This window comes from Nycticebus coucang, chromosome X, assembly GCF_027406575.1.
Source record: "Nycticebus coucang isolate mNycCou1 chromosome X, mNycCou1.pri, whole genome shotgun sequence".
In the NCBI taxonomy this organism is placed as follows: domain Eukaryota; kingdom Metazoa; phylum Chordata; class Mammalia; order Primates; family Lorisidae; genus Nycticebus; species Nycticebus coucang.
Window position 1 is genome coordinate 163,926,184 of NC_069804.1, and position 24,894 is coordinate 163,951,077.

Below are 24,894 nucleotides of genomic sequence, written 5' to 3' on the forward strand. Positions count from 1 at the left end.
AGCCAATTCACCTAGCATCATTTGTTAAATAGGGAATCGTTCCCCCAATTTATATTTTGATAGGCTTATCAAAGATCAAATGATGATAAGTATCTGGGTTCATCTCTTGGTTTTCAATTCTGCTATACATCTACCTCTCTATTTTTGTGCCAGTACCATGCTGTTTTGATCACTATAGATTTACAGTATAGTCTGAAGTCTGGTAGTGTGATTCCTCTTGTTTTGTTTTTATTTCTGATTAAAATCTTGGCTATTCAAGGTTTTTTTTTGTTTCTATATCAAATGAAGTACTAATTTTCCCAGATCTTTAAAGTATGACAGAGGTGCTTTAATAGGGATTGCATTAAAATGAGTAGATTGCTTTGGGTAGTATAGACATTTCAATAATGTTGATTCTTCCCAGCCATGAGCATGGTATATTTGTCCATTTGTTACCATCTTCAGCTTTTTCTTTTCTCAGAGTGTCATAGTTCTCTTTACAGATATCGTTCACATGCTTTGTTAGGTACACTCCCAGATAGTTCATCTTCTTTGGCACTATTGTAGAGGGAAGCGAGTCCTTGATTGTCTTTTCCCCTTGACTATTGTTGGCATATATAAAGACTAACGATTTGTGAGTGTTAATTTTTTAACCCGAGACGTTGTTTTATTCCTTGATCACTTCTAGGAGTTTCGTAGTTGAGTTCCTTGGGTTTTCCAGATATACAAGCATATCATTTGCGAAGATTGACAGTTTGATCTCTTGTAGTCCTATTTGGATCACCTTGATTGCCTTCTCTTGCCTGATTGCAATGGCTAAGACTTCCATTACAATGTTAAAAAGCAGTGGAGACAATGGGCATCCTTGCCTGATTCCTGGTCTGAGTGGAAATGATTTCAAGTTTACTCCATTCAATACAATATTGGCTGTGGGTTTGCTATAGATGCCCTCTATCAGTTTAAGAAATGTTCCTTCTATACCTATTTTCTTAAGTGTTCTGATCAAGAAAGGATGCTGGATATTACCAAACCTTTTTCTGCATCAATTGAGAGATCATATGGTCTTTGTTTTTTAATTTGTTTATGTGATGTATTATATTTATGGATTTAGGTATATTGACCCATCCTTGGGACCCTGGGATGAAACCCACCTGCTTGTGATGTATAATTTGTTTGATGTGGTTTTGGATTCTGTTTGCTAGGATCTTAGTGAGTATTTTTGCATCAACATTCATTAGAGATATTGGTATATAATTTTCTTTTCTTGTTGGGTCTTTTCCTGCTTTGGGAATCAGAGTGATATTTGATTCATAAAATGTGTTGGGAAGTATTCCTTCTTTATTTATGTTTTGGAAAAGGTTAAGTAATATAGGTACTAGTTCCTCTTTAAAGGTTTGGTAGCATTCTGATGTGAAGTCATCTGGTCCTGGGCTTTTCTTTTTGGGAAATTTCTTATAGTTGATGCTATTTCAGAAGTTGTTATAGGCTTGTTCAACATTCCCACTTCTTTCTGGTTAGGTCTAGGAAGGTTACCAAGTAATGGTCTATTTCCTTCAGATTTTCATACTTGTGAGAATAGAGTTTTATGTAATATTCATTGAGGATTTGTTGAATTTTTGAGGAGTTTGTTGTTATTTGGCCTTTATAATTTCTGATTGATGAAACTAGGGATTTTACTCTTCTGCTTCTGGTTAGTTTGGCCAAAGGTTTATTTATTTTATTGACCTTTTCAGAAAACCAACTTTTTGATTGATTGATCTGTTATATGATTCTTCTATTTTCAATTTTATTTAGTTCTGCTCTAACTTTAGTTATTTCTTTTCTTCTGCTGGGTCTAGGGTTGGAAAGTTCTTCCTTTTCCAGTTGCTCGAGATGTCCCATTAAATTGTTGACTTCCTCTCCTTTCATTCTTTTGAGGAACACTTGCAATGCTGTAAATTTCCCTCTTAGGACTGACTTTGTGGTATGCAGATGTTCTGGTAATTCCTGGCTTCATTATCGTTTTGTTCCAAAAATGTGGTAATTTCCTGTCGTTCAGCATAAGGTTATTTAGTTTCCATGTTTTTGTATGAATATGCAGAGTCTTGTTATTACTGAGTTCAACTTTTATTCCATGATGGTCCAAAAAGATGCAAGGCATAATTTCTATTCTTTTAAATTTGCTGAGGTTAGACTTGTGACCTAAGATATGATCAATTCTGGAGGATGTTCCATGGGCTTATGAGAAGAAAGTGTATTCAGTTTTGTTAGGATGAAATGTTCTGCAGATGTCTGTTAAATCCAAGTGTTGAATGGTTACATTTAAATCTAGAATTTCTTTGCTTCATTTCTTATTGGAGGTTCTATCCAACACTATCAAGGGCATGTTAAAATCTCCTAATATTATGGAGCCGGAGGAAATCAAGTTGCTCGTGTCTGTTAGTCTCTTTTATAAATTGAGGCACATTCTGGTTGGTTACATAAATGTTAATTGAAATTTCATCATGTTGAGTGTTGCCCTTAACAAATATAAAGTGACCATCGTCATCTTCCCTTACTTTTGTTGGTTTAAAGCCTATTGTACCTGCAAATAAATTTGCAACACATGCTTTTTTTCTGATTTCCACTTGTCTGAATTATAGACGACCTGAGTCTATATTTATCTTTTAAGGTAAGATGAGATTCTTGTATGCATCAGATATCTGGCCTGAGTTTTTGTATCCAGTCATTCAAATTGTGCTTCTTTCTAGGACAATTTAAGCCATTCGCATTAACTAAGAGTATTGATAATCCTGGTAGTCTTTTGGGTATCGAGTTGTTCAAAAGTCCAGTGGACATTTTTAATCCTTTTGCCACTGTGGAAGTTGGAGTTTGATCAAAAGTTTCTTAGTGAGTTTATTTTGGTGGTAGAGCATTGTGGTTTTCATTGTGGAGGATAGGCCTGAGAATATCCTGGAGAGCAGGTTTAGTTATGGCAGATTTCTTCAACATGTGAATGTCATTAAAGTATTTAATTTCTCCATCATAAGTGAAGCTCACTTTAGCTGGATATAGGATCCTGGGTTGAAAGTAATTTTGATTTAGCATGTTAAAGGTCGATGAGCATCCTCTTCTAGCTTGAAAGGTTTCAGCAAAGAGATCTGTAGTCATTCTAATATTCTTCCCCTTGTAAGTTATGGTTTTTTTATATCTGGCTGTTTGCAGAATTTTCTCCTTCATATTAACTTTGGAGAAGTTAATTATAATGTGTGTAGAAGATGTTTTGTTTGGATTGAGTTGTGCTGGGGTTCTGAAACTAACTGCTATCTGGACTTCAGAATCTTGCCATGTTTAGGAAGTTCTTGATTATCTCTTAGAGTAGAGCATCTGGGCCTTTAAAGCAACCTCTTCTCCTTCAGGGATTCCTATAATGCGAATGTTTGCTCTTTTGGAGTGGTCCTACAATTCGCTCAGGGAATGGTCCTTTTTTGTTCTCCACTTCTCTTCCTCTTTGAGTATTTGGGAGCGTTCAAAAGCTTTGTCTTCAATGTCAGAGATCCTTTTTTCTGCCTGTTTCATTCTTTTACTGAGTTATTCTACTGTATTTCTCAGATCTTTGAGAGCTACACGTTCTTGCCTCAATGTGTCAAAATCTTTGATGATTTTGTCATTGAATTCATTGAGTTCTTGAGACAACTTTTGAATTACTCCTTGAAATTCTAATTCCGTTTTTACCTCCATTCTGTTGATCTTACTTGCCATCCAAATTCTGAACTTGATTTCTGATATCTCAGCCATTTGTTTAATAATGGGATCATCTGATGTGTCAGTTTTGTCATTCCTTGGAGGAGTTGATTTACTGATTATTCATGTTGCCAGAGTTTTTCCGCTGATTCCACCCCATGATTATTTTTCAACGTTTGGCTAGATGGGCAGGTAAGGTGAAATTGGATTGGGGGTTCCTGGAGTTGTGGTTAACCAGCCCTTTGCCAAGGGTCTGGGATTGGTAACTGTAGCTTTTCCCCCTACAACTTTGCAAAGGACCTGTACAGTATTACAGTCTGAGTCTCTGGGGACCTGCTTGGTGTGGTGGGGTTAGGTGGCTCTGTCTTGTATTCAGCTGGTCTTTGTCTGATCCTAGTGGATCAGTGGCTACACATTGACGTTTCAGCTGTGGAGAAATACAAGCAACTAAGACACCACACCACCCACAGGCAACAACTGGAAGAGGAAAATCAACCCTTCCTGTTAGCACACAACCAAGGTACCACCGAGTGGGTCCTTGGGTGACTGGCCCAGGTTAGGAGTTCCACACCATTGACCCCTTAGTACCAAATGTCAAGTGGGAGAGTTTGAAAGGTCTCCAGTAACTAGATAGGAGAGGCCTACTGGCTGCTCAAATGTGGCTAACTCCAGTGCTCTGTGGAGTCAGAAAGGCCCACCCAGTAGTAGAGTTGGACCAGGGGTCTGGTGCATCTTTCCCCACCTTGCACCTCTTTAATGCCCAGTCACTGGTAACCCCACAGGGCTGAGGTCTTGCTCCCTCTAATAAGCAGATGTGCCAGGGCATTGCACCTACCAGATTCAAAGGAAAGTTAATGTACCTTTGGCCCGGCCACCAACGTCTGCCAGTGGCCAGCTGGGAGATCGGGACTGCCTGTCTTTGGTACTCAATGGCAACTGGGGAGTGTTCCACCTGAGCTCAGACCGAACCTGAGGATAACAAGTAAGCAAATAATTTTCTTCCTCAGCCACCATGCCTTTGCCCAGCTTCTCTGCACCACTGGTATCACTATAGGGGAAGGTATAGCTTCCTCTGGCAGTCCTCAGTGTTGGGGAGTTGTTTCTCCCAGATTAGACACTGGTGGGATCTCTCTACTATTGCTGAATCTTTGTGGGGAGTGTCCCTGTGGAGCTTCCAGGTGGCTCCAACGGCCAGGGAAGTGGTTGTAGTGGGGGCTGTGGGAGCATGGGGTGTGCAGCTCCAGTAGCAGGGAGAGGTGTGCAGCGAGGGGTTCTGGCTGGGTGTGGTGTGTTGTGGGCAGCTCTGGCAGGATGGAGCCCACAGTGGCTCTTGCGGGGTGGGACATGCATGCAGCATCTCTGGCAGGTCCAAGCGCATGGCGGGCAGCTCTGGAAGGGTATGACATGGGGCACTCTGTTCCAGCAGCGTGGGTGGGTGGCTCACAAGCCTCCTCCCACAGCTGGTTTGCACTTTTGCAGAGCCAAGGCCGACAGCCTCCACCACTTTGTCTACACTACTACTGGGCTCACTGTTACAGTGCAGCTTTTCTACCACGGTCCTTGCAATGCCTGGACCTGGCAATGTATCACAGATATTCTGGTTACTGTAGGGGTTAGGCTTCTTGGCCATCAGGTGAGGGAGGAAGGTTGGAATGAAAGTTCACAATGGCATGGAAGGGTGGCACCTGTGCTCAAAGGAGTAAGGCACTGGCCCCATATACTGGAGGTGGTGGATTCAAACCTGGCCCTGGATAAAAACTGCAAAGAAAAAAAAAGAGGCATAGAAAACGTTAGTTCAACTTTCATGCCTGGCTCAGAGAGTGCTCAGGGTCACAGAAGGGTCCTCTGGAAAAGTAGTTCCCACTTCCTGCAACTCTCTCCCATGGGGTGAGACAAGAGGTCATCAGTTCACTGCTCACCTGTAGAAAACATATCACAGCAAGAGAAAAAAAAAACAGAAAAAAAACCTCTCATTGGGAAGGAGTGGACAATTTTCCTTTGGGATGAGGTTTATACCTGAAATTTTCTTTCTTGGAGTCAGTTTGCCTCAGCAGAGGTGACGTGCAGTTATCACTCTTCCCTCTCAGCTGAGCTCCCAGTCTTCAGCTTTATTGGGTACTTTCTGGTCATTATCCTTCCCTCTGGACGGGAACTACTGTCAAAAGCTGGCTCCAGTCTGCCATCTTGCCCCTCCTCCTGGGAGTAATATTAAATTAGCTTACTAAAGGTAAAGCTAAATTTAATAAAACGCTATCAGCCAACGTGTTCCATCTCAAACGTTTTGACCAGAAGGACAGAGTTCCATAACCTTTTGATAACATTTAAACATTTTTTCCAATCTCTTTCTTTCTCAACTTTTTATATACAAATACTTTTATCCATCATTCTTTATTTCCCTAATGTAAGCCAATCCTTAATTACATCTTAACTAGACAAAATTTCTTTCCTTTTAACAAAAGCCATGTCCCTATGCTTTCATACAGACTTTATAATCCCCAAAAGTCCTTTTAAAATAAAAGTTAAGTGTAGTATGGTTTCTCTTCTATCTAGAAACTTTGATTACATACATTAATTACTATGTTAACTTCCAGTAACCCTTAGCTTTAGTGAAAAACCTAGGAAGTAAAACAAATTTTCAAATCTTTGATCCGTCTCTATTTTTTATTAACTAATCTAAATATATTTGGATTTGTATGCCATATAAAAATAAGATGTCAAAGGAATTAAATGTAAACTTGTTTCTTTTTTTTTTTTTGTTTTTTGTGGTTTTTGGCCGGGGCTGGGTTTGAACCCACCACCTCCGGCATATGGGACTGGCACCCTACTCCTTGAGCCACAGGTGCCACCCAACTTGTTTCTAATAATTATTCATTTGCACTTACTTAGAAATGACTCAGACATTTGATGATTATCTGTCACTTAATTTAACATAACATGACTTGAACATCTTAAATTACTTAAAAGAATTTTGAAACTAGACACAGATACCCTCCCTTATGTCTTTCTCAGCCATCCTGGGTCCCAAGTAGGCATGTGGCACCCAAGGATGGTTATGAAGGGAGAGGCAGGGACCATCTGGGTCTTCAGTTTACACACAGAGTGTAGAGCTTGGAAGTAAAGACACACCTATAGCGACAATGCCTGATTCTTCATGGCATAACCAGAAGGCACAGTGGGGCTAGGAGAATTCCAGATGTCTCCAGGCCTTACCATGCCTATGTGGCTAAACCTCAGAATTTTAAAATATTAAATTTAAAGGCATAATCTTGTGTCATAGAAGCTACAGTTTTATGACCTTAAAACATGTAGCAAAGAGTACAAACCTACCTGGCTGACAGAGTCAGACAAAGTGTTTAATTGCAGAGATGTTTTATCTTATTTTGTTTTACTAACAGTTTCTAAGTTACCTTTATTTATGAAAGATTATTAAAATCACATGATCTTGAAAAGCAATTGGATTTATTTACTTTAGACTCTAATGGCTCACAATGCTTCCAGTTAAGAAAGTATTAATTAGAGACAAGCCACCAGACACATTCCCAGACTCAAGTGATTTGTTATGTATATGGAGGACATGCAGGTTTGTCTGGCATAGCCTTAGGCCTGTTAATGAGTCACAAAGGACACCTCTAAGAAGGGAGAGGGGCACGACGAGGTATGTCTGACCTCCCTTCTCATAGCTAGCAGCTCAATTTTAGGGTACCCATTGACTGAGAGAGGGTCCATTCAGTCAGCTGCCGGCTGGGGTGGGGGGGGCGGGAATCTGAAAATTTTATTTAGTTCACACCACATTGTTATCTAGCCATATTTTCTAGGGTCTCAGCTTTTTGAGCTGGCTGTCTATGCACAATGCCCTAATAGCTTGGAGGAAGTAGACAGGAAACCAAAACCTCTCCAAGAGATGAGGGATCAATAATAAATGAGTACACCAAAAAGACAAAAGTCACATAAATATCAAACCACAACAGATTTATTTCATGACAGAGAACTGAACCCATGCTGGGGTAAGATCCAGAGTTTTAACCCCTAGGCTACAAGGTGGACTGGCCTTTGTTGTTATTCCAGCAGTGGAAATGTACAAAGGAATTTTATCTTTGTTTTAGGTTTGTTTTCTCTTATTTGATGTGAGACAAAATTTCACTGTTTCTCAGCCTAGAGTGCTATGGTGCATTAGCAACTGGAAACTCCTGGGTGCATCGACCCTTCTGCGTCAACCTCCCAACTAGCTGGGACTACAGGTGTCTGCCACCACATTCAGATGATTTTTCTATTTTTAGTAGGGATATGGTCTTGTTCTTTCTCAGGCTGGTCTCAAACTTATGAACTCAAGATATCCTCTCACCTTGGCCTCCCAGAATGCTAGGATTACAGGTGTGAGCTACCAGGCCTGGAACAATGTCAGGTTTTATTTTAATCACTCCTAGGAATATAACAGATCAAAATTTCCTTCTTCTTCTTCTTCTTCTTTTTTTTTTTTTTTTTTTTTTGAGGGAGAGACTCACTTTCTTCCCTTGGTAGATTTCCGTGGTGTCATAGCTCACAGCAACCTCAAACTCTTAAGGTCAAGCAATCCTCTTGCTTCAGCTTGCTGAGTAGCCAGAATTATGGGTGCCTGCCACAGTGCCTAGTTATTTATTTAGAGATGGGGGTCTCACTCTTGCTCAGGCTGGTCTCGAACTCCTAAGCTCAGGCACTCCACCTACCTCAGCCTCCCAGAGTGCTAGGATTATAGGAATGAGACAACGTGCCCAGTCACAATTTTTTCTTCTTTAATCAGAAGAATTTTTCATGCTATCCAGTGGGATTATTATGTGTCATAATTCTAGTATCACAGAGAGAGGGGACAAGAGGTCTTATTCTGTGCATAAAATCTCCCAGGTGGTACCCCTTAGAGAACATCTCTTTCAAGGTGCCAGATTCTTTGTTAATCTTTGTTAGCAAGAATACTTTAGAAAATGTTAAAGGAACACATTTTGGGGTAAAATATTTTTATTTGTTTTAATTGGCAGTGTCTCTGGAGATCAAACTTGATTTCCTGCAAGAGCAAGGGTTTTAGTCAATTGTAGAGGTCTTATTTCCCATAATTTAGAGCTCTGATCAGTGTTGACCAACAGTGGTTGCAAGACAGACTAAAACCAAAACTGGAAAAAGCAATTGCACAATTCACATATCATTGAGATCTTTGAGCATAAGGAGAACTTACAGCCAGCTGACAATGAAACTTGACCGTCAGCTATTAAATTCTGAACTGAAACCCCAAACCAACTCCTTACCTAGAGATGACACCCCAGCCAAATACTGCTAACTGTTGTCACATAAATGGGAAACTCATCTTCCTTATCAGAAGCTGGCAAAATTCCTTTAGGGGAGTTCCCTGTCAAAATAAGCTTTGTTAGCAAATTGCCTTTAGGGGAGTTCCCTGGCATGATCAGACTTACAGCTCCAACCAAAAAGTTTGAAAACAGGAACCTTGGAGGAGATCAGTCGCTGAGCACTGGTGAACCACACAAGGTTAGAGTAAAACTCTAGCCAATCCCAAGCACCAATAGGAGAATCACTGAAAGTCAAAGGGGTGTCCTTCTGAGGGATGTCTTCCTGGTTACCAAGCGGCAACTGAAATGAGTCACTGAACAAGGATCTCAACCAATTGAGGCTTATGAAGCCAGCTGTAGGGCACATCCTAAACAGATAATGTCTGTGACTGTTTTTGCAAAGACATTTTCAGGAAATTTAGTTATGCATTTCCTTAACAATGATCTTCGGGGACAGCCCTTCCTAGATGTCTAAGGCCTTTTATCTTTCTGTGGGGATTTTCCTAATGTATAAGGTTAGTAACAAGTATTCATTTGCAAGGGGGTGTTGCATTTCAGCCTCCAGGTTTGACCTTTCCTTTGGCATAAGGAGTTTGGGAAGGTTCTGAGATTTTTATTTTCCTTTATAGTTCTGAAGCTTAAGGAATTTTTATTTTCCTTTACAGTTCTGAAGCTTAAGAAACACAATTGTAGCACAAGAAGATCATGTATTATCTACTCATTTTAATTCTTTTCACAACATACTATGTGGCTGTATAGAATAAAGAAACAGATCGATGAGAGTTAGATATCCAAAATAGACTAAATAATAAGTGCAGATTGTTGAACTGTATGTAATTGGTGATTCTATTATAGTTTGTATATCAACGTATCTATTTATCTGCATATTTGTATATTAAGGTATGTGTAAACATACCAGAAAACATTTGAAAATATTTCAACAATGTTGTCAGGTGGAGTGTGGGGAAGGACAAACAAAACAGCAAAATAATTCTGCTCTGAATCGTGTAGCTCTAGAGTCAGAGGGTCCAATAACATGGTGAGACCCAGGACCCATACTGTGCCATTTGGTCCAGGCCTGTCATCTCCCAGTGGACTGTCCATGTCTCCAGAACATAGACTCATTGTTCTCTTTTTTTTATTATTACTAAATCATAGCTGTGTACGTTAATGCAATCATGGGGCACCATACACTGGTTTTATAGACCATTTGACATATTTTCATCACACTGGTTAACATAGCCTTCCTGGCATTTTCTTAGTTATTGTGTTAAGACATTTATCTTCTAGATTTAGCAAGTTTCAATTGTTCCCTTTGTGAGAAATGCTGACCTCATGGAAACATTCCTTACTGGCTTCCCACGTCTGTAGTCTACGGCCTGGAGAGTTACTCTACACCACCACACACCTGACCATAATCCCTCGTGCTTTCAAGCATGTCCCCATCATTTCTATAGGCATTGCAGAAAATGGGAGTTGAGAATCCCTTCCTGGGCTAAAGAATGGCCTCATGGGGAAGGGTCAGTCAGACCTGATCCCTATGACCCACTGGATCATAGGGGAATATAACACATTATAGAAATAGAATTATGATTACATTTTAATAACTTTAATTGTTGTTTATTGACCACTCACTCTGTGCTAAGGGATTTACAGACATAATATCCCTGATGTCACAGGTAAGTATTATCTATGCCCACAGATGAGTTATCAGAAGCTCAGAGCAGGTGAGTGCCTTGCCCAACATCCCACAGGCACTGGGGATGTGACTAGGATTCAACCTCAGGTCTACCTACAGCAGAACCCACATCGTCCCCTAGGATGCATTGCCTCCCCTCCATGGGGTCCCTAAAAGTTCCAGTCACTTTTCTGCCTTCCCCAGACCTGGGGCCCCCAAACTCCACAAGTCAACCTGATCACTGTTCTCAGGTGAGGTCCCATTTTGGAGAAGAAACTCTCAGAGGCTCTCAGTCAAAGCTGAGCGCTTCTGCTCAGTGCCCAGCAAGTGCCCTGTGAACCACAGGCAGGACTATATCTTCTTGCAGCTTCCTTTTGGCCCTGAGATTTGCCAACCCACTGACTAATTCTGCCTAGAGCCCTTTCCTGGAGTCATGAAAAACAGTGTATACAGAGTTCAATGTAGAGAGCAAGCCCTAAGGTGGCAGGCCCGCAGCTTGGTAGAGTGTCTAGTGGACGAATCCCCCTCGACTGGCCCTCCTCAACAGGTAACAATGTGTGTTCTCTAAGCTTCAACTTTTAACCCAGCAGAAGAAAAACATGTTCTCCTTACCACTGTAGCTTTTACTGTCACAGCTGCTCTTCAAAGCAGTCATGGACATCTTCCAGCTCACCTCGTAGACGGGTAGTATCGCCCACATTTTAGAGGTCCCACGGTAATAATCGATTACGTTTACCTGGGAATTTATGCCTGTTTCTCTTCTCATAATTAAGTTGAAAATGTGTCTTACTTCCTTGAAAAACAACTTTGTACTGCCTCCTTCAAAATAAAGCACTTGGGGCACTCAGGTGCTGGTGACAGGGAAAGATACCCCTGTCCTCCGGATCCCATCTTTGCCTCTCAATTCCGTCTCTGTCTCTCATGCTTTTGTCTTTCCTGTTTTATTCCATCTATGTTACTTCATCATTTCCCACTGATCCCACGCTGGTTCCTTTACTTTTCCCGTTGGTTCGCGAGAGTTAAAAAGTGTGAGATACCAGCTTTCCTACTGTTGGCTGGGTGAACTTGGCCACTGTTTAATCTCCCAGCTTCAGATTCTACCTCTGCACAAGTGAAGATGCTAACAGACCCTCCTCATGGGTGACTGGAAGCTTACACCGGGTAATCAGGTCACGAGCCCTGTGCAGGGTCAGTAAGAGGTCCTCAGAGACCTCTTCCACAGAAAAGGCAACCTCAGGAGATCAGAGTGTGGAGGGGGTACCACAATGGTCTGTGGCGTGAGAGCAGGCATCAGGCCTGACCTGGGGACATCATGAAAAGGGACTATCAGACATTCCCCAGAGGACAGAGTAAGCACCCTGTACGGGGACCCTCAGACTTTTCTCCTTGATGATATGGTTATTTCCAGGCCGCTCCATTTATCCTTCCAGGAGGCCATAAATGACTCCTGAGTGCCCCCTCTGGGCCAGTCTCTGGGCTGGACCATCCTGGGGACACAGGGAGGCCATCCTGGATGCTGCACCAGATCAGGGGTCATTCACACCTTCCCCCATCCCCAACACCTCCTGAGAAATCTCCTCAGCCACTAACACCCATTTCTTGAGCAACTTCTGGAACCAAGTCCAGACTCTGCTCTCCCAAGCTCAGGACAACGTGGTGATTGAAAGGAGTCTTACTAATAACCTCTCCTACAGAGAAAAGTAAACCAACAAAGAGAAAGTAAGAGAAAACTCACAGCACAGAATTTTCCCTCTAAGAGAAAACTTGCCGCACTACTTCCCGCTTTGTTTAATTAAAGCCCCTGTGGCTTGGCTTATCACCTCTAAGATTCATTTCTCAGCAAGAGCCCTAAGCGGACAGCAGGCTGTGAGCCACTACTCCAACCCTGTGCCTCAGTTCTTCCCAAAAACCAATTCCAAGGATTCAGATAGGCCGGAGATGGCACCTGTCACCGCGTGGCAGCCACCGTTACCTGTCTGCTGAAGCAGTGGGAAAAGCCAATTTTACTCCTTAAAACACCAGGCACCTTTCCAGGGCCTCTCTCTCTGTCCACTTTCCTCTATCCTCTCCCCTCCCCTCTCACTTCCCCCCTCTTCTCTCCCCTCCCCCCTCTCCTTTTTCCTTCTCTCTCCTCCCCTCATCTCTCCTCCCCCTGACTCAGAAATAAACTTGGAACTTCTTTCAAGCCCATCACTGAGCGAGGAGACTTCCTCCAGCACTGTGGGCATCACAAGGTGTCACTGTGGTGTCTCGCACGTGGGCACTTGACCCCTTCCCCAAATACCAGCAGACGACCTGGACCCCCAGCCTTCCTGAACCTCAGGCTAGCCCCTGTCTGTGAGCCGCTTCCTGTCAGGGCAGGAAGCCAGGCTTAGGGATGGGGGCAGAGCTTCCTGACCTGGAGGCCCCAGGGATCCGCAAATGTCAGGACCGGACTGCAGGGAGGACTGGTCTCCCACATTGATCCCGGGAGCTACAGCCCTGCATGAGCCCAATTAAAGGCTTTTGTCATCATGACCACTTTGTAGACCACCTGGACCTGAGAGGACATTAGGCCAAGGCCAGACACCAGGATTCCCAGCGTATCTCTCACGGTGCCAGCAGTGAGATAATAAAGCAATGAAAACCTCCAGTGTGGCTTGGGCATGGGTAGCATTCTAACTCAGATGCCAGAAGGAGCGCTGCCAATGCCCACAGGGTGCACGGGGTTTTGCTGAGGTGTGCCCTGCCTGACCGCCTCAGCTCAGACTTGAGGTGCGCTGTTGACTGACAGCATGGCTTTGCCCCTTTGGTGCAAGATCGCTCTGGTCGGAATGCTGGCAGCTTGCGTGTCCCAGAAGGGCACTGCAGATGGATAGCTCCGCCTCCAACACGTCTTACCGCCCAAGGGGCTTGAGTGGGCAGCGCTGGAAAGGACTGGGGCAGACTGACAGGAACTTGAGGGCCTTTGATGTGCGGTGTGAATCTCTTAGGAACCCCCAGCCCCATCCCTTCAAATTCCAGCCTGAGAGACCCCAGATCCCTGCAGCCTGAGAAGCTCCAAATCCTCTCGGCTTCAAGGGATCCCAAATCCTGCCACCTTGAGAGACCTCTTACCGGCTAACCTGGAAGTCCAGTACATGTGAATCCCCTCAGCATGAGACGCAGCCCACAAGAGCACCAAATCCCCTATTGCTTGCATCTCCAAATCCCCTGGCCCAGGACAACCACAATTCATCTCAGCCTAAGGCACCCGCAAACCCCAAAGCTGAAAAACATTAAATACCTCCTCCACCGAGAAACCACATTTCCCCAACCTCAGAAATCCTGCTAATTCTTACCCTGGAAACTCTTAGTCCCTTCAGCTTCAGAAACTCCAAATAACCTCAGTGGTAGAGAACCTAACTCCTTCATGAGACTCTTAGTCTCCTTAACCTAAGAGATGACAAACTTCTCTAGCCCCAAAGATAACAAATTTCCTTAGCCTGGTGAATCTCAATTCCCCTTAACCTGAGTACCCCAAATCTCTTCAGCCTAGAGCATCCCTATGGCTTGTCCTGAGGAACCCCAAATACTATCAGCCTGAGAGAACCCAATTCCCTCAGCCTGTGGGACCCCAAATCTCTCTCATTTGGGAGACCCCACATCTCTTCAGCCTGAGAGATACCTGCCCCTCACACATCCAGACTGCTTTACACCCAGGTTTTCTCAGAATCCTCAGTAAGTGAGCCCCAAATCCCTTCTAAGAGAAATGTTCATTTCCTCCCACTGGAACAGAACCCTGCTCATCAGTGTGACCCGAGTCATGGCAGTCAAGGGGACTCAAGGTCTCCTTGGGACTCTTCTGGCCCTCACGCCTCAGGACTTCCCTCAAACACCCTTAGGTACAACCCTCCAGACTCCTTTGCCACCTTTCCTCAGATCAGCCATGCTGCAAGGGAACTGAAGAAACCAAATTCGACTCACTTTAGGTGATCCATCAGGACTGGTAGGGACCACCCCATCCCATCCATATGCCCCCGGACCTCTCTGGCATCCATGGTGCCCAAAAATTCCCGTTCTAGATAGCCCTGCCCAAGGGAAACAACAGAGCCTGGCTCTTGGCAATGGTCTGGGCTGGCACCCGCTCTCAGTACCTTCTCCTTCCACAGGAGCCTTGGCCTAGGAGCTGGGAGACTCAAAGGCCCTTCCCAAATTCACAGTTGGAGCCTGTCCTGCTAGGAAGTTGAGCGCCATGAGCCCAAACAGGTCCCAGGAGGAAATCCCAGAGGTAGGTAAGGGAGAAGAGGATGAAAGCCCGCCGTGAGAAGAGGGGTGGAGTGGGGGTGAACTCAGGCTTCAAGCAGTGCCTGTAGAAAAAGTGGGGAGTGGAACATAATATTAAGGGTCTGGTCTCTGGAAGTCTGCAAGATTCCTGGCCTGCACCCCTGGGTGACCCTGTCCGCATGTGCATGGAATAGGAGCAGTTGGTCCTGTCTACGATGTGGATGGGGAAAGGACACAAATATCAACAACCGCTTTCCGTCATGGGAGAACTAGGGAAATGCTTAGTGTTTGCTCTGTGAAGGAGGACAGAATCTGGGGAGAGAGGGGGTCTTCACCCTTGTTTCTCGGAGACCACAGGCCACACTCTACACTCAAGGTGGAGGAATAGGCCCAGCTTGATGTGTTCTAGGAAAGCACTGATGGCAGTTTTTACTTTCTCTAGGTCAAAGATGCTTTCAAAGACATTTCCAAATACTTCTCCAAGGAAGAATGGGCAGAGACGGGAGACTGGGAGAAAATCCGCCACAGGAAGGTGGAAAGTAACTAGGATGTGCTGATTGACAGAGGTAACAGGAAGTGCTAGGTGCAGACCAACCCAGGAAACACAAACCACATTTTCAGTCCCTATGTTATATTATTTTGGCCTTCTCTTAGGTGGCAGCATCTGCCCACAGTTCCCTTCTATATGGACACAAATCTGGAGGGAAATTTTGTTCTTCTGTGTTAATACAATACTGAGCGCCAATATTGGCTATGCAGAGGTCACAACTTGCCCTTGGCTGAGACTCTCCTAAGTCAACAGGCAGAGCCGGACTGCCTTTGTGCTACTTTCCATTGCTACGGCCCTTTGTTCCTCCTCCCAGGTTTTTCCGTTCAGGCCAAATATTTTGCTCCTTGTCAGGTCTCAGAGCCCCTCGACAGGCTTTCATGTGTCACCAAAGATAGGCCATCGAATACCAGGTGGATGATGCCCTCCTGAGACCAGCCTGGATGTAGGTCTCAGCTGCATCTTAGGAGTTAATAAAGGGAAGAGAGTCTTCCCTCAAAACCAGAAATGTTCAACAAACAAGCAAGCAGCTGAACAGTACAGACAGTAAGAGGCTATCCCTGTCAAGTTTTCAAATATGTAAAATAATTACATATATTATTTACAGATACAATAATAAGTAATAAATATAGAACATCTAAATATGAATGGGACTACCAAAATCTGAATAGTTGGCATCACAACAGAAGAAGGAAGCCCGGGCAGATGGCTTGACTATGGCTTGGGTAGGTGTTGTTCGGTTTGATTTTTTTATTCTTTTTTTTTTTGAGACAGGGTCTCACTTTGTCACCCTTGGTATAGTGTTGTGGCGTCATAGCACACAGCAACCTCAAACACTTAGGCTCTGGTGATTCACTTGCCTTAGCCTCCCAAGTAGGTGGGACTACAGGCACTCACCACAATGCCTGGATATCTTTAGAGACACAGTCTCACTCTTTCTCAGGCTGGTCTCGAACCTGTGAGCTCAGGCTATCCACCCACCCAGGCCTCACAGAGTGCTAGGAATACAAGTGACAGAACCCGGCCTGTTAGGCAATCCACACACCCAAGCCTTCCACAGTGCTAGGATTACAGGCATGAGCCACTGCACCCAACCTTGAATTTTGAATTTTCAAATTAAAAACAAAAATTATGCAACAGTTGTGGCAGAATGTTGAGATTGGACTGAATGAATATGGATGTACAGGCTTCCCAGTATCATTCTTCATATTTTTCTGTATGTTCAAAATTTAGGTCAGACATATTAGCCACCCCTGTAATCCCATCCCTTTGGGAGGCCAAGGAAGGAGGATGGCTTGAGGCCAGGAGTTGAAGACCAGCCTTAGCTGTTGTGTGACCTTGTCTCTAGGAAAATAAGACCAATTAACCAGATGTGGTGGTATGCACCTTTAGGACCAGCTAATGTGGCAGCTGAGGCAGGAGGAGTTCATGAACCCAGGCTACAGCAAACTGCAATTCAGCAAAGTGTAGTCCAGCCACTGCAATCCAGCCAGGGCAACAGAGAAAGACCTTGTCTCTAAAAACAAAACAAAACCAAAAAAATTAAATGAGTAAATTAAAGGAGTCATTCTTGTTTTTTTTTTTTTAACAAAGATTATTTTGTCTAAATTTTGTAGATTCCCCTAGTGCATTCACTGGCACACTCTCTGAAAACTATTCCAGGCCATCTCCTCCACACAATAGGCAACACCTACTCTCCCATCCTACCTCTAACTCCTGACCTTATTATCTCATTGAGGGCCGGGACCAATCCACCAAAAGTTTCCAGTCTCCTATTGCCCCATCTTCTGCCCTTCTTGGTTCATCTGGACTCACATCCCCTACCTTCTCTCGTGACATTCTGCATGAATTATTGCTACTTGAGGCTTTGATACAATAGGGATATAATTATGAATCTATGTTGGAAATCTACATCCAATTTTTCTTCTTCTTCTTTGAATTTCTGCGTACCCATTTTCTACTCCAGAATCAAAGCCAGAAACTCCAAGAAATATTCTCAACGAAGCTTCTGCCTGTGAAACACAAAAATGGATACATTGATACATCCTAGAAATGACACAACCATCAAACACTTCCCCCAAAAAATGTTTTCCCAAGGCTTTTGCTTTGACCAGAGAAGGTGATAACATCAGCCGAAATCCTCTCCTGGGAAATGGGAAATTAAAATAGATGATTTACTCTCACTCCATCAGCATTTCTTGGTAACTAGCCAACAAGAGGGAAGCTACCGCACGTGCCTTAGCTCTTCACAACCAGGGAAGAGGGATTGTACTATAAACATGCCACTGAAAGGCATTTTAGCCACAGGAGTTTCTTCTTCCTTTTCTTCTTCTGAACAACATGTAAGTTACAATATCACCAATGGCTTCCATGATGACGTGATACCCACTTATCATCCGGGATGTCCCACCAGATGTACTCCATATCCCCCCACCTTCTCACAGTGATGATTTTGTACAAGAAAACTAGTAAGAGTAATACACTAAAATCTACAAATTGTTCAACCTTTTCTACATAACTGAACACAGCTAACTATTATGATGCTAAAGGCTGAAGACACTTAAAGCTAATTCAGAAAGCAGGTTCGTGCAATGAATAAAAGCGTCTTTATATCAAGCACATCAACTATAATTGGCATGATAAAATAGGTCATCTTTATTGTCCCTGAGGCAGCGGTTCTCAACCTGTAGGTTGCAACCCCTTTTTAACAATGAAAATAAATGGCGACATTAGGAAGGTTGAGAACCATTACCCTGAGGAAATGCATCTCATTCCAATTATGGTGTGAGGTCAGAAGATTAAAGGAATGAATTCCTTAGAGACAAATGAAGCCAAATATATGTTCAACTTGAGCACCCCCAAAATAGAACACAGGGAATATTTCTTGCAAAGTCTGTACTCAGGACCACTAAGACATGAGACAAACGGTTTGGCTCTCCATTTCCACCAACCTTACTTTTGCTCTTGTTGGGTTTTCCAAACGTGATCAATTGTTTGCTGAATATTTTTGACAGAAGCATTTATAATCCTTTTGAAACAGTTTCTCTTTGCATAAGAAACCTTTTTCATATCCCCTGCATTGCAAATAGTCATTGAAATACGTTGTTGGGACCTAGTTTCTTCCCACGTGTTAAAGTCAGTATGTGTAAGGCTGGTTCGCAGTATTGGAAAGACACTTAGCATTATCTATTAGGCATTTTTAAAAACAGAACTCTTCCTTTTGTGTGTGTGTGTCTGTGTGTAAGAGAGAGAGATCGAGAGAGAACCTTCCAGTTACTAGAATTGAATTCGGTGCCTTCCAGTTACTAGAATTGAATTCAGTGTCCCATTAGTGCACCTCAATTTTTTTCTTAGGAGGAAATGATAGCAGACGATCAAATGCTTCTGCTTTCCAAAATGTGAGAAAAGGTAGGCATGGAAGCCCTTTACTTTCTCTTTGGACAAGAGTTGTAAAGGCTGGTTTGTCATATTTCACAAAATTTCCCCCACTTCAAGGACACATTTAAATGGGTGAGTGTGAAAACGTACGTGAAACCCAGAATATTATTGAAATTACTATGGATTCTAACAGATACAAATAATTTCATAAGAAATGGATAAAAAAATTTCAGCTAGTGAGCCCTTTAAATAAATTTGAATAAAATTCAAGAAAATAAGAAAATTTATTTAAGAATACTTTCCACGTCCTTTCATGGAAGTGTTACTATATCATTTTCATCCTAAATTGAATTTCTAGAAAGTCAAATTTAAAGTTTGTATCACATAAGCACGTTTTCTATTTCTGCTCATGACTGACTCTATATTATGGATCTACTTTCAATACTTCCCAGGAATCATGAATGAACTGCACCATTCAACCAATATTCTAAAAATATACTTTACCATCTACATTCATAAAATTATAAGACAGCTCATGCACAAAGCACAATGTCATGACCAAAACAAGTTATCAAAATTTTCTGGCCCTGTGAGTTGTCTACATGGACATAGAAGTCAAAACTTGATTCTGACCCTGTTAGGAGGACGTCCTTGCACACAGTAAGGAAACTGATATCTGAAAGATGTATGTACAACTTGCCACTGACTCTGCCAATACCTCACTCTGTTGCTAGCAATGGCGTGTTTAGTTCTCCATTATAGGGGTCATTAGGGCCCATATAACCACAAGCAGCTATTGCCCAGGTCTCAGCCTGCACTGCCACCAACCAAAGGAAAGAATTTCCAAAGTTCTAGAAAAAAGCTGACATGGGAAAATTAAACATTGACATTTAAACTAGAAAGATGACTTGCTGTGTGGCCCAAGGTGGAAGAGAGATTAGTCCACCAGGCTGTCCTGGTAATCCACAGTGTATTAAATAAGAGCATCAGTCTTACCATTGATGGTACCACTGTAGGTACCACCCCCTTCACACCAACGATCAAAAGGGGTAAGGAAAGAAATCTAGGCGGCTGAATCCCACTCCATGCTGCCGGGACATCCTGTGCATGAGAACCAGGCAGGAAGGAACAGCAGTGCAGCCCACTGTGGACAGTTCCTGTTATCTAAGGTACACGGTTATGAAAAGAACCTTTACCTGTCTATACCTCCTCACACATACCTTCCAGTTTCTCCAACATGTTCTGGGACTCATTCCTGTGAAGAGATTGCAGTGAGTTTTACTTAGGGGTCAGTGAAATATCACGTGTGCACCAGGAGAAGCATCATATGCCACCTGCTTTACACACAACTAGTGCCACGTGAGTCAGAGCTGATTGTCCTACTGACTTTATCAGCGGCCAAAAATTACTCTCCACACAGTACCACATATCCTGCTCAGCTGCTTCTGAAAAGGGGCTGCTTCCTCCATAGTCGTCGATTCCTGGAATGTTTGTTGCATTGAAAGGAAAAGGGCAAAGGTGTTTAAAGGAAGGGCTCTGGAGCAATATGGCAGTGGCAGAATTCCTGGGCTGTCTGCCACCAAAACATGGAAAGCAGATGGGTGCATGCAAGCGCTAGGTGCCGGTCATGGGAAATGAGCCTGGGCCCTGACCTTTATACACAGCCCCCCTTTATGCCCCGTTTCAGGGTTCCAGTCACAGCAAGCCATGCACCGCCTACAGGACAGGAGGAAGCAGGGCTGCACCCCTGCGGGAGAGCTGGGTTGGGGGGCTTCAAACTCCCCTGTGGGCTGGGGGCCTGACCCACTGAAGGGAAAACCTAGGGCTCTGCATCGTTTACCCACACAGAATCCAGAGCAATGACCCGGCCAAGCTGCAAAGACACCAAACAGACCGAGCCCTGGGGAGGGCACAGCCTTCGTGGTCCCCTCACCTTCCTGGGCTTTTACCTGAGTGCCCCAGGTCATAGGCTGCCAAAGCCTGAGCCTCCACAGGGCCCTCTCAGCCCTCCCTGTGGAAAGCCTTCTCCAAGGCATCACTGTTGTCTGTCTTTAGTGCTAGAGAGGACTGCTGCCCTTGTGATGGCAATGACACTCTACAGAAGTAGGGACAAGTTGAGTGAGAGCCCACGAATGAGTGTGAGGTTGTCTGGGTTAACAAGAGCAGGGCTGGGCTCTCTTGTGCCTCCTGTGGCAGCAGGAGAGGACCAGGAAGATGGTGCCACCCGACCACTCCTGCCATTCCCTGTGCTGGCCACAGAGGGCGCACTTGCACCCTACACACCCCTGAAGTCCCCTTGCACAGACCCGCGCCGCCGGGCCCTAGGAACAAAGTGCAGCCCTGGCCCTCAGGACCCCAAGGACGCCCTGCATGCCCATGAGTCAGAATGCATGGTGAGTTTGAGCCCTCGGGATGGGAAATGATCCATTCTGCCCCTGTTGGGGACTCTCAGGTATAGGCACTGCCGGCTCACCCGCACTGACACCAGGGGAATCCCCGAGTGACGGGAGAGTGCACTTTGGATGGTGGCTGGGCAGGAGGGACAGACCTGTACTGCCCCAACTCATTCCCCCCCCTCCATGAGCCTCTGTCAGGGGACCTGGGGACCCTCCGACCCAACCCCGGGCTGCAATCAGTGCTGTCACATAGACCCAGGCCAGGGACTTCTCCTCAGAGATCAGCTTCGGCCCACCCTTTTCTGGTTCCAAACCCTAGGCCTTGGTGGCCACAGGGCCACTGAGCTCTGCCAGCCCCAACTCAACACGTGGTGGTGTCTCATCACACTCAACCTGACAGCGCCCCCCACAGGACCGGTATGACCTCCGCTAGACATCACCGAGGCGCTCCTCTGAGGCCAGGACTGCGCAGGAGCAGCCGGCCTCTATGATTGGCCAGTACCAGGTGCGTGGAAGCGGGGCCTCACTGGGGGCAGCACCGCCGCCCTCCACCTCCAGGATCCACCCTATTGTGGCACCCAGCCTTGGCTCCTCAGGTCCCCAGCCAGGTCTTCACCCTGAGGAGTGTCCCAGAAGGGAGGGTCTAGAGGACGGAGAAGGGTGAGCCATAGGCGCCGGGCCAAGTATGTGTATTTCATTATTATTGCGCATTCATCTTACACCTACAGGTGAGTGTGAACGAGACACGCATAAGTGCACTTATTAAGAAATGATTTTTCACGCCATGAAACTTATAACTTGAAGTCCACGAAGCCTGTGCTAAAATATGCAAGTGAGATATAGTATATATTGCACAAGATTAGAGAAAACTAGAGAATATTAAGAGTATTTGGGGTAAGAAGGTGGGAAGAGAAGGATTGCAGGAAAGATCTCATCTTCTGCAGCACACATTTCTATAAAGTGGGACATCACATTGAATAAAGTGTGGACACCTGGGAAACCTTGTTGCGAAGAGACTCACAAAAACTCTGTAGGAGAATGGGCACTCACAAGACACTGTGTCCAAGTCCCTTATGGCAGCAAATCTAGTGGAACATGCCATGTACACGTATGTGAGCACGTGAACACCTGGGTAATGTGTTGGAAGGATGCGCGTCATGCAGTAAAGAGTGAGCATCCGTAACATGCTGTCCCTTTCACGAATCTTTCTGTGCATTTCATATTCCCTGCAAGCACCCTTAATGTTACCATGAATTGGAACGATGCATCAACATTAAAAACCTCAGTTTGGTTCTACACTCCAAGACCACTGCTATCAGACAAGGAATAATCCCCTCTGTTCTGAAATAGGACAAGACTGGCATCCACAAAGAAGCGTAACGCAGCAGTATTCTGAACTGCAAAAGAAGGAAGAAAACCAACACGACATGACTTTGTGGATGAGATTAAGATGTCACTTGTGTTCCAAATAGGCAGGGATAAGAGAGCTGGGGAGGGAACGTGACAAATCTATCCCCACTTAACTGACTTAACTTTTGTCTGTTTTGGATTTTCCAGATTGACGTTGGTGGTGCCTGGGTCCTGGGTATCCTCATTTGGCACCGTTGGGTCCCTGGGAAAACAGTGTGCCTGAGAGACAGCAAGCGACAAGGGTGTGCTCACAGGTAGCTGGCACTGGAGAAGCCAGTGACACGCCTGTTGCCGGGTAAGACTTGTCCATTGACTGAACATCCGTTTGCAGCCATTTCTCGTGGGAATGTGGGGTGTGGGTTTCTTTGTACCCCACTCTGCAGACACTTGCTTTCATCCTAAGAATTTCAGACATAGTGTTTGGGAGGCCAAGTTTTAAGCCACAACACAGAGGTGCAGGTTGTAGCCAGTGACCAGTGCTGCAGCAGTCCTCATGGACCACGACAGCCAGCCATCATCAGCACAATGCTTGTGGCCTCTGGCTTCTCAGCTCATGCCATTGCACATGTCTGTACCCAGGAGATGGCCTCAGGGTTCCTGCTGTGCGCAAAGCAGCACTAGCACCCTAGAAGAAAGAAACAAGAAAGTTTTCCCATAGGCTGAAACCAAAAGTCATAGAACATCCCTTAAGAAAAACAGGGTCCCTGACAGGACATACCCCTCCCTCACGCAGATGTATTCCTCAGTGTACTCGTTACAACTAGGACCAGACTGGCTCGGAGTGTTCCAAGACACCCATGGCCCCTCTGTATTTGTCCCCAGATTCTTGCCATTTACCAGCCCCCATCAAACACACCTATTGTGTTTCCTCGCCCCATCCATCTCGTATCAGTCTCATTGGGACTGCACGGTGCCTCTGCTCTCTACAAAGGGATGTTTTTTCTGACTCAAGTCCTTTGCTTTCCGCACTCCAGTACACTCCAGTATTGTGCACTGAAAGCTTGAGCTCAAGCATCTCTGGGAAATCCCAGTGGAGGGAGACGGCCACGTGGGCTGCAAACCCCTGAGTGCGAAGGCACAGGAGGACTCAGGCAAGAGCTGCGGTAGCACTGGACAGGGCAGCGTACACCTCAGCCTCTCTTAGTGACCTCCTCACTCATGGTCCATGTCATCATGGACTCTAAGTATGTCCTCTGCAAATGGAAAGGCCGGTTATAACCTGCAAGGGTTTTGTCCAGACCTGGGGCTTTGCTGAAAAATAAGCAGAAGGGGGCATTTTCTCTAGCAGTTCAAATCCTCTCGGCAGATGAAAAAGTTAAAGTGGAGGGCGCAGACGTGCAGCCCCTAAGGCTGAAATTGAAGCTATTGCCTCCTCGTCAGCAGTGGTGCAGTGGAAAGTCAGAGCTGCACCTGAACAGGAAGAGTGCCACAGAAGAGCCCTGAAAGTGGCCCTGGAGATTCTGAATCAGAGAAAACCAGATGTACAGGAGGCCACCACGCCATCCCAGAAGGTGCTGGCCAACTGAGCCAGGCCACCCCCTCTTGGAAAGCATTCAGAAATGTAAAGGGAAGTCACAGAAGTGTCCTGGCAAACGTGAAGACCCAGGGTCACTGTTGGTGCATTCGGAGAGCAAGAAGGGTGTGCACGGTAGTGCGTCACAGGTGCACACAGCCGTTGCTCCTACCACAGGAGAGACCCAGACCAAGGCATCACACAGCACCAGGGTGCCTCAAGATTTCCTGATGCTTTTGGAGCATGATGGTGGGCAAGAGGGCAAGAGAAAGGCAGGCACCTCCACAGTCACGTCCTTGCGTCCCCCAGTCATGGAGGAGGATGCACGTGCTTAAGACCAACAGGTGACTCCATCTAGGCCACTGGGGCTGATCCCCACTGTGCCCAAGGCTCTGGACAGAGAGGTACAGGACACCTGCCCAAAGCACCTGGATGCCTCCTCATCTGCACGTTTGGACTGTGCAGGGAGCACTGAGCAGCCTGTAGTGGGTGCTGGGCAGCTGGGCCTGGAGGGTCCACAGCAGCCTGCAGACCCCGGCTCCCAAGGCGGTGGTACTTGCCTGTGAATAGGAAGAGGAAGCTTCAAGTCCCACATTTGGAGAAGGGACTGTAAGACTTTCACCAAAGTCTACTAAGCCCGTCACCACTCTTAAAACAGCTGGCAGTAAAAAACAGGGACAGGGGCAACCCTCCAGGATTGCATCCCTGCAGTAGCCTTGTCCCATTGAAAGAGG

The 24,894-nt window shown here is 45.1% G+C and overlaps 2 pseudogenes; one reads left to right on the top strand and one right to left on the bottom strand.

The window, feature by feature from the left end:
- LOC128577232 (Krueppel-like factor 4) overlaps nt 1-24,894 on the bottom strand; it is an 873,632-nt pseudogene that overhangs the window by 529,870 nt on the left and 318,868 nt on the right.
- LOC128577233 (Krueppel-like factor 4) overlaps nt 1-24,894 on the top strand; it is a 793,492-nt pseudogene that overhangs the window by 448,592 nt on the left and 320,006 nt on the right.